We start from the raw sequence: 12,305 nt of genomic DNA, 5'->3' as shown, positions 1-12,305 counted from the left end.
TTCCACTGTCCTCGCATAAAGTGGTTTCTCTGTTCACACTTTCCACTTCTACTACCCAGAGTATGACTTGATGCCTAACCGGCCTGTTTAGCATGGAGTAGATTGAGTGAGAAATGCCGGCGGAATCAGCATTACAGTTGCTTCCCCGTACACCAGAAGTGATACTTTGCAAAAGGTGTGCTGTAGAGCAAACTCAACAGATTTTCATCTGGCACCCTGCAATGCTCCCACTACTATTTTGAGAACTAGAAGAGGTTTGAAAGTGTTTAGTAGTAATTGAACTAGGCAACAATTAGCCCACCTGTGACAGATGTAAAGTGCCAGGATCCATAATACAGGTAAATAAAGTGTGAGAACAGGAAGGGGAAAGAACTATGTGCTGAAGTCCCCAAACCAAATTGGAGAAAAAGACTGACAGAGGTGTTTTAAAAGTACACGATAGCATCACAGATGGAGTCATCAATAAAACACATTGTCTTTCTTCAGTGAATGAAGTGTTTTTACAAGGAGAACATTATTTTGGGAAAGATTTGGAAGTAATTATGTATTAATCACTGACTGTGTTGTAGGCATTCTGCTTAAATAATCTCTAATCTTCATACACACACACAATATGTACACACACAAACCAAAAAGGAGATATTATTTCTCTCTTTTTTCAGTTGAGCCATTTAGTTAGATAATGGGTAAAAGCCAAGCAGAGCTCAGATTCAAACTTGTTCTGGCTAATTCCAAAGCCCATACTCTTTCCACCACACCAATGGCTTCAAATTATTTTTTTCCTTAATCACTTCCCACAATAATAAATATGTTCTATAGTATATGCACACATGTAACTGAAAAGTCTCACAAAATAATACTGTGGGTCCCAATCTGTTTGTAAATTATGAAATCATACATTGAAATGTTTGCAGTGCATTCTCATGTTTTTCATTCTATTGTATTTTGTTTCTTAAAAATACCAGTCATAGAAAATACATTGATTTCATAATTTACAAATGGATTAGGACCCACAGTTTGAAAAACACTCATTATATTGCCTCTCATTGAATAGCATGAAATCATACAAAATTAAATAAACCTGATACTGTATAATCACAATTAATATCTGAACCACTGTTTAAAATATTTGAGTCCTTTAGCAGTGTTGGTAAACTTAGTTTCCCAAATTGCTCATTTCTGACATGTCAGCTTATACGTGACTTCTAACTCAAATTCTCAATTCTCCTTTCCCCCTCACGATCCATACATATTGTGTGGTGTGGAAAATCTGATGTAATAATTTTAATACTTTAAGATAACCCCTTTTCCAGAGAGAGAAAGGACTCTTCCCCAGGGGCATAGTACTTTGTAAGAATTGCTGTCAGATATTTTCTACCAGATCCAATAGTTCCAATAGCTCCCTCCTTCCCTTCCCAAGTGTAATTTGATAACATCCTTTCTGGAAATCATTGTAACAATTTACATCAGAAGCTTTAAAAAGTATGTATACATTTAATCTACCAATTCCTCCTTTAGTAAGTCATCCAAAAGAAGAGCGAAAAATTATGCACAAAGCTGTTTATCACAGTGTTATTTGTAATTATAAATAATCAGAAACCATCTCGAGTAAACTATAGTATAGCCATGTTATAGATGATTACGTAGCTTTAAAAATGTAATGACAGAGACAAACATATATACCATAACTAAGCAAAAACAGCAGGCAGCAAAATTGCTTATACAATAAAGAGCTCAGTTATGAAAAAGACAAAATGCATATAAGACAGTGGAAGGAAATATGCCAAAATGTTGTTGGGATTGCCTCTAGTAAGTAGGAATTCAAAGTCTTTTTTAAACTTTTTTGTTAAAATATTTTGCAATAATCATGTATTACTCTGATAATCAGTAAAAAAAATTGCAAAACTGCCTTAAATCCTTTCTGGAGTTAAATGTGGTACCCTTCCCCTAGGATACTAGCACACTGCAACATCAAATGGAGAACTGTACAGATAAGTAGCATTCTCCAGGGCCATCTGTTTAAAATCTGGCCCTAGAAGAGAGGTGACAAGCCTCGATCATGCCACAGGCCTTCTAGTTGAAGAACACTTTTGGGAAAAGACTAAGGGTTAAAAGATAGAAAGGATTAAAATGTGGGGAAGAGAAAGAATTTAAAAGCGTAATCCCCCCTTGGGTATAAACTTAGATGATCCTTCAAGATACAAACACTCTTTCTGTAGTTTCTCACTTAAAAATTATAATAAATAGGGCAGTGCCAAAGCAAGATTATAAAATCTTTGTTTTATTTAATATCTACCTCCTTTCTCTTCACAAAAAGATTAAACATTCAGGACTTTCATCTGCTCTCAGTTATACTTTGGTAAAAACTCATACGCACTGGATTATCTCTTATTTACATTTTATGCTTTCTCTAATTGCGGGATACATTTAATTTAAATTCGGAAATTTTGAAACAATAGAAATCAGAACATTTTTTGAAGAGAGAGGAGACTTCTTGCCCTGAAATCAGTGTGTATAAGACAGGCTCAGATGACTAACCTGCTTTTTATCACTTGAGTATCTGGGAGATTACTGAGAAGGAACTTTATTTCTTCTGTTGCTCTGCCCCCTCACCTCCACTTAGACGTGTCCCTGTAAAAGGTTAACACCAGCTGCAGCTACTAGAGGCCGATTGTCCCCAGGAACTTGAAAGTCAAACAGTCTCTCACAAATCTAAAACCAAACTCTTGATTTCCTCTCCTAAACTTAATCCCCATCTCGGTTTTCCTCATCCCAGTAAATGGCACCTTCATTCAATTAGTTGCCTCAGCCAAAACCCAAAGACTTTGGGTTAAAGCTAAACACCCCATATTCAATCCATTAGCAGTTCTTATCAGCTCTATCTTCAAAGCATTTCCTGAATCTGAATCTTCTCAAATTCTCTACCACTGTTACTCTATTTGGTCTCTTGCTTCCATCCTTGCCTCCTTATTGTGTATACTTTATTCAGCATCAAGATGTATCCTATTAGAATATAAATCTGATTCTTTCACTCTTTTGTTCAAAATCTTCAAGTGGCTTCCCAATACATTTAGAATAAAATCCAAAGCTCTGCTTGGTCCCTGGATATTCTTAAACCACATCTCCCACTATTCTTTTCCTCATTCAGTCTGCTCCATCTAAGTGGACTCCTTATTTTCCTCAAACATGACAAGCACACTTCCACCTCAAGGCTGTTTATTCTGCCAGAATGTTTTTTCTTCAGATATGCTCACATCTTGTTTCTTAACTTCATGTGTGGATCTTTACTCAAATAATACCACCTGAGAAAGATCTTCCCTGACCACCCAAACTAAAATAACAGCCCTAACCCACCATCACCCTTCATCATTTTCTTTTTTTTTTCTCTACTGCCCGAAGGATACCTTCATCATTTTCTATCCCTTTACTTTTTCTTCATAGCATTTATCATTATTTGCTACTGTATTATGTATTTGTTAATTGTCTATTGTCTCTATAAAATCCAGGACGGTAGGTTCTTTGGTTCTCAGCTTCATTTTCATCTGGTATCTAGATCAATGCCTGACATATGTAAATGAATTGATGTCTAAAATCATAAGCTACCAGGTTCAAAAAAAAGCATCACAGCTTCTTGTTGCTGCAACCCACAGGCCTGACTGAGTACAAAAGAAAGTATACAAAGTCATAAGGACTTCTAGATCTTAGGCATTTGGGAATCTTACTCCAGACAAACGAAAGGAATAGGAAAGTCTTTCTTATATCATATGCCCTTGGAAGTCTTTTCTTCCCACCTCAGCCACTTGACCCATGGCTTAGATCACCGCCATTTTCTTCCTCTGAAGCCATTACCTATAGGGAAAATAAACCCCAATTCATGACAGGTGTCTCTTATTTTAAGCTGTTTAGTACCCAGGATACTAGAAGAATGGGAGCAGAAAGAAGGTGGTAAGCTACTTAGTAGGAAAGATAAGACTGGCAAGAGAAAACTACATGTTTAGGAAACAAGGAATTTTAGGCAAAAATAAGATGTACAGAATGGGATCCAGTTTATTGAGAAGTTCAATCTAGGACATTTAAAGGGAGGTTGTATAGGGTAGTTAGTTGAGGGCACAGGCTTTAAAGTTAGACAGTTTGAGTTCAGTAGAGTTCCAGGTCCACTGCCAGCTGTTTAATCTTAAGCAATTTAGCCTTTTTAACCCTCAGTTTCCTCATCACGAATGGAAATAGAAATAATTATGTCACAGGATACTTTGGGCATTAGATGTTATTGTGTTTATAAAATACTTACCACAATGCATGGCACATAGTGAGTCTTAAATTAAAAGAGGGTATTATTAAGTGTCTGAGGTGAAGGAAGACTATTGACACTAATGGCAACCCTAAATTCTTCAGAAATAACAATAATTTCTGGTGTGACTGGCTGATATTTTATACCCAATTATGATGCAAGACAGTAGTGATTATGCACACCATTTAATGTGCTCAAAATTAATTTTGTTTCATGTGGTTAAAACAGAATTCACAAAAGACGTAAAAGACGAAAGAAGGCAATGTAGTGTACTGGGTTATGCCCATGAGTTGGAGTCAGTCAGATCTGAGTTTGAATCTCGGCTCTGCCATTTTCTTATTGTGTGACTTAAACAGGCTGTTTAACCTCTCTGACTTCAGTTTCTTGTCACATAGGCATGACAACACAGTACAGTATTCTCCATAAATGGGCCATCAGTCTGTTATTTTTGTCCTAAGAGGGTGTAAGGAGTGGAGAAGCTGAGACTGGAAAGATAAACTGGGGCAAGATTGCAAAGCCCATTATAACCACACTAAATTGAGTGCGGATATTTTTAAGTGAAAGCTACTGATTTTTTTAAAGCATTTAAATGATATAATCAAGTATTTGATTTGAAAAGATAACTATAACAGCTATGTCGGAGCAGTGCAGCTGTGAGCCTGAGGGAAAGATGTGGAGAAGGTAAGAGAGTGGGATGAGACTTGAGGTATGGAGCTCAGCTGAACAAATATTAAAACAGTTGATAGAAGATGAAGTGGGCCTAATTATTCAAATATTGAATAAATTTAAATAATTGGCTGATACACTCTATAATTATGCTTATCTATGTTTTCCTCCCTGTATTGAGCAGTAAAATAGATAATACACATTCTAAAAACTTGAAAGCAGAGGGAATTTATAACGACTTTCATTTGGTCATGAAAGACTGTCGAGATTGAAATTCACTTCAGGACGTATAAGCAGTGGGAAAATAGTGAACTTGAACTAGAAGGAAAGGATTTTCAATAGCATAAGATGTCAAATAGAAGAGGCTTTTTAATTTCTTTATGCTGGGTACATGATAGTTCTTTACTCTCAGCCATTCTCACATTCCAAATCACTAGCACTAACTCTGTCTTCTAAGACAGCTCTCTCATCAAACTATTTTAGCCACTTCTTTGGCTCAATATGTAATTCTACTATATTGCAGACACTTAAACGTTTGTCAATGTTGTACAAAGATAGCTTCCTAATATTATTAGAGATCCTTCGATAAGAATGCTTACCTCCCTACTTCCAGCCTTAAACGAATAAGTATTTTCTGGAGCTGGCTCATTGCTAATAAAGAGTAGATACGAATCCTAGCACTGTCATTTACTAAAGAGGTGATCTTCAGCTGGGCACGGTGGCTTATGCCTGTAATTCCAGCACTTTGGAGGCCGAGGTGGGCAGATCACCTGAGGTCAGGAGTTCGAGACCAGCCTGGCCAACATGGTGAAACCCCATCTCTACAAAAAATACAAAATTACCCAGGCCTGGTGGCACTCGCCTGTAATCCCAGCTACCCAGGAGGCTGAGGCAGGAGAATCACTTGAACTCAGGAGGCAGAGGTTGCAGTGAGTCGAGATCACACCACTGCACTCCAGCCTGGCGACAGAGTGAGACTTCATCTCAAAAAAAAAAAAAAAAAAAAAAAGTGGGGAGGTGATCTTAAAATTTTTGCTCAATCTCTCTGTGTCTTAGTTCTTTTTCCCAAATTAGGCATAATAATACCGACATTAATAGGATGAGAGTTAAAGGAGATAAACTAGTATCCTCTACAGAGCTGGCTCTTACCAGTGCTCAACATTGGTGTGTTTGCATTGCTTGTAAACTCCTAAGGGTGGAGCCTATCTAACCTGCTTTTATGTACACAAATAATGCGTTATATGTGTTCCAAATAAACACTTGGGAATAATGAAAATTGCTACCTGGCTGGAAGGGGAAAAAGCTATGTCAATTTTTATCTGTATCTATATATTTATATTTAAGATTCCATTCACATGCTTGAAAAGAATGTAGATTTTGCAGTTGTACATACCAAGTTTTATATTATGCCCACCCCTCCACATATATATGGTAATTTATGTTATTTCTCTTTGTAGTCGCTCAACTTTTGCTACATAAAATCTTGAGACTTTCTCATAGTCTTAAGATTCATATGAATGAAAAACAATATCCGTTTGGTTAATTGAAACCTCTCATAAGTATAAAGTATCCCTCTTTATCTGTACTAATGCTTTCTGCCTCAAAGTGTTTTGTCTGATGTTTTCCTCTAGACATATCAGCTTTCTTTTCGTTGGTGTTTACAAGGTATGTATTTTCCTTTTAATTTCAACCTTTCTTTATTATTATTATTTTTTATTCATCACAGCACTGTTTGTGGTACCAAGGCAACAGAGAAAACCTAAGTCCACCACAGGGAATTCGATAAGTAAAATGTAGTAGTTTTTTTTTTTTTTTTATGTTTAACTTTTTTTTTTCTTTTTATTATACTTTAGGTTTTAGGGTACATGTGCACAATGTGCAGGTTTCTTACATATGTATCCATGTGCCATGTTGTTTTGCTGCACCCATTAACTCGTCATTTAGCATTAGGTATATCTCCTAATGCTGTCCCTTCCCCCTCCCCCCACCACACAACAGTCCCCAGAGTGTGATGTTCCCCTTCCTGTGTCCATGAGTTCTCATTGTTCAGTTCCCTCCTATGAGTGAGAACATGCGGTGTTTGGTTTTTTGTCCTTGCAATAGTTTACTGAGAATGATGGTTTCCAGCTTCATCCATGTCCCTACAAAGGACATGAACTCATCATTTTTTATGGCTGCATAGTATTCCATGGTGTATATGTGCCACATTTGCTTAATCCAGTCTATAGTTGTTGGACATTTGGGTTGGTTCCAAGTCTTTGCTATTGTGAATAGTGCCGCAATAAACATACGTGTGCATGTGTCTTTATAGCAGCATGATTTATAGTCCTTTGGGTATATACCCAGTAATGGGATGGCTGGGTCAAATGGTATTTCTAGTTCTAGATCCCTGAGGAATCGCCACACTGACTTCCACAATGGTTGAACTAGTTTACAGTCCCACCAACAGTGTAGAAGTGTTCCTATTTCTGCACATCCTCTCCAGCACCTGTTGTTTCCTGATTTTTTAATGATGGCCATTCTAACTGGTGTGAGATGGTATCTCACTGTGGTTTTGATTTGCATTTCTCTGATAACCAGTGAAGATGAGCATTTCTTCATGTGTTTTTTGGCTGCATAAATGTCTTCTTTTGAGAAGTGTCTGTTCATGTCCTTTGCCCACTTTTTGATGGGGTTGTTTGTTTTTTTCTTGTAAATTTGTTTGAGTTCATTGTAGATTCTGGATATTAGCCCTTTGTCAGATGAGTAGGTTGCAAAAATTTCCTCCCATTCTGTAGGTTGCCTGTTCACTCTGATGGTAGTTTCTTTTGCTGTGCAGAAGCTCTTTAGTTTAATTAGATCCCATTTGTCAATTTTGGCTTTTGTTGCCATTGCTTTTGGTGTTTTAGACATGAAGTCCTTGCCCACGCCTATGTCCTGAATGGTATTGCCTAGGTTTTCTTGTAGGATTTTAATGGTTTTAGGTCTAACATGTAAGTCTTTAATCCATCTTGAATTAATTTTTGTATAAGGTGTAAGGAAGGGATCCAGTTTCAGCTTTCTACATATGGCTAGCCAGTTTTCCCAGCACCATTTATTAAATAGGGAATCCTTTTCCCATTGCTTGTTTTTGCCAGGTTTGTCAAAGATCAGATAGTTGTAGATATGCGGCATTATTTCTGAGGGCTCTGTTCTGTCCCATTGATCTATGTCTCTGTTGTGGTACCAGTACCATGCTGTTTTGGTTACTGTAGCCTTGTAGTATAGTTTGAAGTCAGGTAGCGTGATGCCTCCAGCTTTGTTCTTTTGGCTTGGGATTGACTTGGCGATGCGGGCTCTTTTTTGGTTCCATATGAACTTTAAAGTAGTTTTTTCCAATTCTGTGAAGAAAGTCATTAGTAGCTTGATGGGGATGGCATTGAATCTATAAATTACCTTGGGCAGTATGGCCATTTTCACGATATTGATTCTTCCAACCCATGAGCATGGAATGTTCTTCCATTTGTATCCTCTTTTATTTCATTGAGCAGTGGTTTGTAGTTCTCCTTGAAGAGGTCCTTCACATCCTTTGTAAGTTGGATTCCTAGGTATTTTATTCTCTTTGAAGCAGTTGTGCATGGGAGTTCACTCATGATTTGGCTCTCTGTTTGTGATTGGTGTACAAGAATGTTTATGATTTTTGTACATTGATTTTGTATCCTGAGACTTTGCTGAAGTTGCTAATCAGCTTAAGGAGATTTTGGGCTGAGATAGTGGGGTTTTCTAGATATACAATCATGTCATCTGCAAACAGGGACATTTTACTTCCTCTTTTCCTAATTGCATACCCTTTATTTCCTTCTCCTGCCTGATTGCCCTGGCCAGAACTTCCAGCACTATGTTGAATAGGAGTGGTGAGAGAGGGCATCCCTGTCTTGTGCCAGTTTTCAAAGGGAATGCTTCCAGTTTTTGCCCATTCAGTATGATATTGGCTGTGGGCTTGTCATAGATAGCTCTTATTATTTTAAGATACGTCCCATCAATACCTAATTTATTGAGAGTTTTTAGCATGAAGGGTTGTTGAATTTTGTCAAAGGCCTTTTCTGCATCTATTGAGATAATCATGTGGTTTTTGTCTTTCTTTATTATTATGTTTCAAATGTGTCTCCTATTAGTGGTTGGATTTTTTTTAACAGTCAGTCTTTAACTTTTAACTGAACCATTTAGTCCTTTTACATTTCTTGCTACTATATTTAGAATTAAATATGCCATCTTCCAAAGTGCTTTCATTTGTCTGATCTATTACATTTCTTCTTCTCTCCTTTTTGTTCTCTTTTAGATAGATATCTGATTTTTATGTATCAAATCCTCCTCTTTACCAGTTTAAAATTATATTCTTTGTATTATTTTATTGATTACTTTTAAAATTATATTACACATTGTTAATTTATCAAAATTGAATAATATAAGGGAGTCAGAACACTTGAACTCCATATATTCTTTCCTGATTTATATGCTATTGTTGTGTATTTTAATTTTGTATTTTTGAAAGTCCACAAGACTATTATTATTGTTTTATACTCTTAAACACTGGATTTACTTACACATTTTCCATTTTCTTTGCTCTTAATTCCTTGTATCTAAGACTTTTCATGTGAGATCATTCTCCTCCTACCTGAAATACATGCTTTAAAATTTCCTTCATTGTAGATTTGATAGTGGCAAAATATGTCTCCTCTAGTGTATCTGAAATATCATTATTTTATGTACTGATTTCAGTTTGGTAACTGTTTTGTTGCAGCACATTGAAAATAACATTCCACTGTCTCTTCTTTCCCATTTTTACTAGTGGAAAGTCAGCTGTTAATATATTACGGCTCTTTTGAAAGTAATTTTCTTTTCTCTGGATTCTTTTTTTTTTTTTTCTTTTTTTTGAGATGGAGTTTTGCTCGTTGCCCAGGCTGGAGTGCGGGGGCATCTCAGCTCACTGCAACCTCCGCCTCCTGGGTTCAAGTGATTGTCGTGCCTCAGCCTCCTAAGTAGCTGGGATTACAGGCGCCCACCACCAGCTAATTTTCGTATTTTTAGTAGAGACAAGGTTTCGCGGTGTTGGCCCAGCTGGTCTTGAACTCCTGACCTCAGGTGATCCGCCTGCCTGGGCCTCCCAAAGTGCTAGGATTGCAGGCGTGAGCCACCACACCTGGCCTGGGTTATCTTACTCTTAGTTTTTAGTCTTCAGTCTTAAGAAGTTTCACATTAATACACTTAGGTATGAATTTCTTTTCATTTATTATTCTTTCAGTTTGTAAGACTTGTTAAAATCAGTGCTTTGGGCCGGGCACGGTGGCTCACGCCTGTAATCCCAGCACTTTGGGAGGCCAAGGCGGGCAGATCATGAGGTCAGGAGATCGAGACCATCCTGGCTAACACAATGAAACCCCGTCTCTACTAAAAATACAAAAAATTAGCTGAGCGTGGTGGCGGGTGACTGTAATCCCAGCTACTCAGGAGGCTGAGGCAGGAGAATGGCGTGAACCCAGGAGGCAGAGCTTGCAGTGAGCCAAGATGGCACCACTGCACTCCAGCTTGGGCGATAGAGCGAGACTCCGTCTAAAAAAAAAAAAAAAAAAAAAAAAATCAGTGCTTTGAAGTAGTGTCAGTTTGAAAAATCCTCAGCAGTTAACTTTTCAGATAATTGCTTCTATTTTATCTTATCTTTTTTTCTCCTTCTAGAACCCTGGCCAAACCTATGTTAGACATTCTCACTGTACCTTTTGTGTCTTTTTCCTTCTTATATATATTTTTTTCTTTTCTTTTCTTGCCTCTGGAATATTTCTTCTGATGTTCTTCAGGTTTACTAAATCTTGAAGTATGTCTAATGTAATATACACTTAAAATCTGTTGGATTTTATTTTTTATTTATTTATTTATTTATTTGAGACGGAGTCTCACTTTGTTGCCAGGCTGGAGTGCAGTGGTGCAATCTCGGCTCACCGCAATCTCCACCTCCTAGGTTCAAGTGATTCTTCTGCCTCAGCCTCCTGAGTAACTGGGATTACAGGTGTGCAGCACCATACCCAGCTAATTTGTGTATTTTTAGTAGAGACGGGGTTTCACCATGTTGACCAGGATGGTCTCGATCTCCTGACCTCGTGATCTGCCTGCCTCGGCCTCCCAAAGTGCTGGGATTATAGGCATGAGCCACTGCATCTGTCCCTGGATTTTAAATTTTTATTTTAAAAAATTAGCTAGAAAATTTATTTTTATTTATAAAATAAAAATATATTTAAAATCACAATAAAATTCTATTTGGTTCTTTTTTCAAAGTCAAACCTGCTACGTTATTCTTTGTGGTTTTCTGTTCTCTGTAGATAGCATCAAGTTGGTCTTTTGTCTTTAAACATACTCTTCATAATTGTTTTGTAGTCTTATAGTCTGAGTCTGATAAATTCAATATTTGAGGTATTTGTGAGTCTGTTTTTATTGTATTGTCTCTGCTGATACTTGCCCGTTTTTAATCTAGTTTCCTTATATATCTGGGTTTTTTTTATTAGGTGCTGAACATTACATTTGAAGAATTATTTCTAGAAATGATTTTAGGCCTATAATAAAGGTGTCTTACTTCAGAGAGGATTTATATTTGCTTCTGGCACTACCAATCTAGAATTACTTTAACCCATGTTCAAGGTTTGAAATTCACCGACCCAGGCAATTTGAATACAAGCAGTAAATACTCAAGGGCTTTGGAGTCCCAGTATCTTGTTGGGGAGGATCTTCTATTAGATTTCCTATCTTATACACATCCTGGGTTTTTCTTTCTGTCTCCCTTGCCCTGCAAGTGTACCAGAATGAAGATTCTAATTGTCATGAGTCAGAAAATTTCCTCAGGGCAGAACAGCCTCCACATATGGGTTCCCATTTTTCCTTCACCTTTAGTAATTCCTTACTATCTTTCATACTCTTTTATGCTTTAAGAATATTTTAAAAATCCAGCTCTGTTAGTTATTTTCACTAGGAGGATTTATCTGCTTAATTTAGCCTAACATTACCAGAACCATTAAATCAGAACAACATTTTAAAAGTTTTTGATAATTATTACAAAGCTATCTTTCACAATGATTGTGCCTATTTATACTTCTGTCAGCGGGCATAGGAATGCCACTTTTCCTATTCTCTCAACTATGTTCTGTCAAACATGAGAAAAAATATTGCCAGTAAGATAAGTAAAAAGTGTAGCCGGTCCCGGTGGCTCACACCTGTAATCCCAGCACTTTGGGAGGCCAAGGCGGGCAGACCACTTGAGATCAGGAGTTCGAGACCAGCCTGGCCAACATGGTGAAACCCCTGTCTCTACAAAAACTACAAAAATTAGCTGGGCATGGTGGCGCTCGCC

General features: G+C 37.3%; 1 pseudogene; it reads right to left on the bottom strand.

Moving 5' to 3' along the window:
• Window positions 1–10,260: 10,260 nt before the first annotated feature.
• On the bottom strand, window positions 10,261–10,511 carry LOC115835948 (annotated as a pseudogene).
• Between the last annotated feature and the right edge of the window lie 1,794 nt (window positions 10,512–12,305).

This window comes from Nomascus leucogenys, chromosome 1a (genome assembly GCF_006542625.1).
Source record: "Nomascus leucogenys isolate Asia chromosome 1a, Asia_NLE_v1, whole genome shotgun sequence".
NCBI lineage: Eukaryota > Metazoa > Chordata > Mammalia > Primates > Hylobatidae > Nomascus > Nomascus leucogenys.
The sequence above is the reverse complement of the archived record's forward strand: the minus strand, read 5'-3'. Positions and strand labels throughout refer to the sequence as shown.